Source organism: Squalius cephalus, assembly GCF_949319135.1.
Source record: "Squalius cephalus genome assembly, chromosome: 20".
Taxonomy (NCBI): domain Eukaryota; kingdom Metazoa; phylum Chordata; class Actinopteri; order Cypriniformes; family Leuciscidae; genus Squalius; species Squalius cephalus.
Genome location: NC_137141.1, coordinates 15,226,091 through 15,231,428, shown reverse-complemented (window position 1 = coordinate 15,231,428; position 5,338 = coordinate 15,226,091).

Below are 5,338 nucleotides of genomic sequence, written 5' to 3'. Positions count from 1 at the left end.
AAAAAAAATCTTACTGGTTGTTGGTGTGTTTTTTTGACCACAGTCTACAAAAATACTATTAAAATGGAGTAATGATTGGATTTCTCATTGAGGTTTTGCATTAGCTGAAATTATTGGAGGACTGAATGCTCTTGTATCCAAAAAAACATTGTTACATGTATGGTGAGTGGGCTGCCAGATGGGCAAACGGTAAAAGAAAACCTCAGATGAGAAGAATCCTGGAGAACTGAAACAAGTCCAGCAGAGAACATGTAGTTCAGTACTGTTAATTGATGCCTACATGGACGAACAAAATAAAAGCTTGATTTAAAAAGAACTTTTAGCTTTATAAATAGCCTAATTATTGTTCTTAGAAGTGCTTACATTAACTAAATTGTGTTACAAATACATAATCATAAATGTAAATAATTATTGTGTGTAATAATTATACACACATATAAATATATACATACACAAATATAAATAAATATAATATAAATAAAAAAATATACACATATACAAATATTTATATATATATATATATATATATATATATATATATATATATATATATATATATATATATATATATATATATTCCTTTTCTTTTTTTTCTTTTTTTTTTAAATAAAGAAAAAAGAAAAAGGTCAAATATAAAATAAGGTTATTTCAAAAATGTTACGCCGATTTTAAGCACCGTTAATTTTTTTGTAATACTTTTTAAATTATTTTAATACAATTGAATTCAACAGATTATGCCCAAAATGTGACATTGTTGAAGTTATAGTTATACAGACAAGACTTCTAAATCTCAGACAGGACAAAATGTGACATTTAAAAGTAGCTACTTGTCATGTTAGGTTGATTTCATGTTAGATAATAGTTTATCTAACAAAAATACGATTTGTTCCCCCTATTGCTTAAAAAAAGCAAAATGGGACAGCATTGTAGGCTACCCTATTCCTGGAAAGTACCAGATATGCAACATAACAGACACTAAACCTCGGGGGATTGAATTTTGCAGCACTTACCAGATTTTGAGGGATTAAAGTGAGTTTTAACAACATTTGGTTGGATCATCCGAGCAAAACCGCGTTAGATGACAAAGGCGTCGTTCTTTGAAGACGACAGTTGAATTCTCAACTACAGTTCGGCTAATTGGATCACCTGTCCACAGTTACCGCTTGACTGTCAGAGTCGACCAACTGTTTCCTCCTCTATCATCTGTGGTCTCACACAAGCAGAATATGAAGTATGTAAATTATATCGCTTTGTGCTTAGCCAGTAGTTTTATTTGTGTATTTACATCTATATTAATAAGATTGTTTGATATAAACAAACGTCGATGTTTGAGTCGACCAGCAGGTGACGCTACAAGCAAATAAATTAGGATTTTCCGTTTGTCCGGAGACTAGAGCAAGCACATACCAACATCCAATTTCCAGTATTTCCTATTAAAAAGTAGTAAGTGTATTAATATGTGATATTTTCTTTGCACAACACACACACACACAGGTAATTTCTTGTCAGTAAAATGTTTGAAGTAGCGGTTTACAAAAATGAAATGTTAAAAGCTTTTCACAGCACTTTGGTAGGCTATGTCCAATAGCCTATAATGAATAAAAATAATTATTGCACTTAAATCATTTTGACCCTAAACATTTTTTTATTTCTATTTTAGACCAAACATTTTGTCATGTCCCCGAGGCACTTCACTGAATTTGTACTTCGAAAATTACAAAATGTGCACAGTGTCAATAATGGCAGTAATGTAAGTATTTATTTGTGTTACTTTCTTGTAAAAAAAAAAAAAAAAAAAAACTAGATATTTTATAAAAACCAGACTATAAAGTTATGTCCCTCAGTCTGAACTCAACTCTGTCATGCCAACCATTCTACGCCCATAATAATTTAGACTCCACTTATGTGACATCATTTACCAGGAATGACATAACTCAGGTCTCTTTAACAGTGGTGCAGAAGATGGTATCATACTTTTTATTCATGTTTTTGAGGCGTACTATAGGTCAGAGAGGGTACCATCAAGCTTTAACAACTCAACCCCATCACATAAAATTGAGAGTAAAAATGAATCTTTTTCAAAATTGTATTTTAATCCATAAGTCTTCATATACAATGCATTTTTTTATTTCAATGCTGCCATATATGTTCTACTCTCCTACTCTAAGCAGCAGTGGCCATTTTGAGCAAAAAATCTCAACCCCAACACACTCAACCCTGTCGTGTATATTTCTCATTGTTTCAGGATTGTGAACTTGTGACAGGGTTGAGTTTTTCCACTTCACTTATGAGTCATTTATATATACAAAACAACATGGATGCACCCAAAAGCCAAACAATGGCACATGATAGGCTATGCCATCTGTCGTAAGAGAGACATCCGTGATGTAAAAATCACGAAGGCTATGCGCGGGGCAGAATGTTGGACGGACCACCGTTTGGCCAGGACCATCCTGTCACTCCACATTGTCCCCACACACCGTAACAAGCTGAAAGCCATTAGACAAACCTTTGATGTTGCAAAGTTAAGGCAAACAAGGCGATGTGAAGAGTTAGCTGACCAGGATGAGCAATTTAGCTCCCTTGGCCCTCTGACTGGAAGCACAACTGAAAAGTGTCAGAATCAGCAGATTCAACCCTTGGAAAACTGAAACGTACCCACCAGGACTGGTTTGATGAGAGCGATGAGATCATTGGCAACCTCCTGGAAGAGAAGAGGAAAGCCTACATTGAGTGGCAGAATGACATCTCATCCACCTCTAAGGGTGATCGTTTCCGGCATCTCCAGAGACAAGCACAGACTATACTGCGCAAGATGCAAAATTAATGGTGGAAGAGAAAGGCTGAAGAGGTCCAGGGATATGCCGATACTAAGAACTCTAAGATGTTCTTCAGTGCCATCAAACAAGTATGGACCAGTCAAACCTTGTACCACGCCTCTCCTGTCAGCAGATGGTCTTACATTGCTGAGAGACAAGAACAGCATCAACACGAGATAGAGAGAACACTTTAGCAACCTGCTAAATAGACCCTCCACTGTTGATCCTGATGCCTTGAACCAGATCCCCCAAAGAACTATAGTCCAAGCTCTTGATCTCCCACCAACAATGGACGAGCTCACAAAGGCCAAGCAAACCAGCCAAGGTAAAGCCTCTGGAATGGATGCAATTCCAGCAGAGATATTTAAGTCTGCTGGTCCAGTGGCCCTTGAGGCCTTCCATGCCCTCCTTACCAGCATATGGATAGAAGAGGACATGCCAAAAGACTTCAAAGATGCCACAGTCGTCTCCCTTTTCAAGAACAAGGGTAGCAGAGATGATTGTGGCAATTACCGGGGTATTTCCTGTCAATTGCCGGGAAGATCTTGGCTAGGGTAATTCTCAACCGCCTAATCTCCAATAGCAGAGGTCAACCTACTAGAGTCTCAGTGTGGATTCCACCTAGGTCGTAGCACCATTGACATGATCTTCACAGTCAGGCAGGTACAGGAAAAATGCATTGAGCAGAACATGGACCTCTACAGTGTCTTTATAGATTTGACCAAGGCGTTTGACACGGTTAATAGAGAGACCCCCTGGATGATTCTGGAAAGACTTGGATGCCCAGACAGGTTCGTGAACCTAATCAGACTGTTCCATGATGACATGACTGGCCAGGTACTCTCCGGTGGTGAAACGTCAGAACCGTTCAGCATTGCCAACGGCGAAAAACATGGCTGTGTCCTGGCTCCTGTCCTCTTAAACCTCTTCTTTACATGTGTGCTGAATCAGAGCCATGCAGTCAGAGACCTTGAACATGGGGTATTTTTGAGGTACATGTTGGACGGATCGCTCTTCAATCTTCAACGCCTGAACGCCAGGACCAAAACAGTGGAGAGGAAAATACTTGAAGCACTCTTGTGCTCTCATGGCGCACACAGAGCCTGATCTCCAGTGCATTGTCAACAAGTTTGCGGAAGCCTCCCGTCTCTTTGGTCTGACCATCAGCCTGGGCAAGACAGAGGTCCTGTTACAACGAGCCCTTTCCAATGCCCTTCCTCCATCTATCACCATTGATGGGACAGAACTGAAGACAGTCGAAGACTTCAAGTACCTGGATAGTGTTATCTCCTGCGATGGAACAATAAACAAGGAGATCCGTGCCCGGATATGCAAACTGCAAGTCAAACCCTTAGCCGCCTGAAAACACGTGTATTGAACCAGCACAACATCAGACTAACCACAAAAGTAAAACTGTATAGGCTATTGTTCTCACCGGCCTCCTGGCTGGATGTGAAACATGGACCTTGTACAGAAGACATCTGAAACAGCTGGAACAGCTGGAACAGTTCCACATCCGCAGCCTGAGGTCACTTCTCTGCATCTGCTGGCAAGACCGCAAAACAAACCTTGAGGTCCTGGACAGAGCCTAGACAACCAGCATCGAAGGCAAGATCTTGAAATCTCAGCTTCGATAGACATGGTTGACAGCAGATTGCCAAAACAGCTCCTATATGGTGAGCTTTGCTCAGGCAAACGCAAGCAAGGCAGACCACGCAAAAGGTTCAAAGACAGGACTGGCTGGTGTACTCTATCAAGGAAGGCACAAGGCACTTTTGAGGTGAGACGCTGCACACATCACTGAGGCCTGAGCAAGGAGGAATTTTGTTGCATCTGCACCTGCTGAACTAGGACAGTTCCCATGCCCCTACTGTGAACGGCTGTGTCCTTCAAGGATTGGACTCCACAGCCACCTACGAATCCACAATAGATGAGCTGTGCAAAGTATCGTCATCATCAACATTGATGGACTACCAAGATATATATATATATATATATATATATATATATATATATATATATATATATATATATATATATATATCTTGGTAGTCCATCGATGTTGATATAATAGTCATGGTTTCAGTAAATATATACTTACCAAAATCATGACAACTCATAATTTTGTTATAAATAGAATATTTGATGTAATGTGTCCACTTAAGAATTGACAAGCATCCTGTGTCAGCCACATCAGCAGCAGAAAGACTGTGTTGTGTATGCCGATATGTTGACCCAGAAAGAAGGGCAAAGTATGAGAGAGAGAGAGAGAGAGAGAGAGAGAGAGAGAGAGAGAGAGAGAGAGAGAGAGAGAGAGAGAATTAAAAAATATAAAATTAAAGGCAATGTCTCCCTTCAAATCGGTTACAGTTAGTACTTAAATATGAAAAAATATATTAAAAAAACCCTGAAAATAATAAAAGGTCTTTAATGCCTGAGGTGCGAAAATATGATATGCTGAGGGTTTGAGATGTGCCTAAATTATGTTTAGACATTTAAAGATGAAAATTAATCGTATG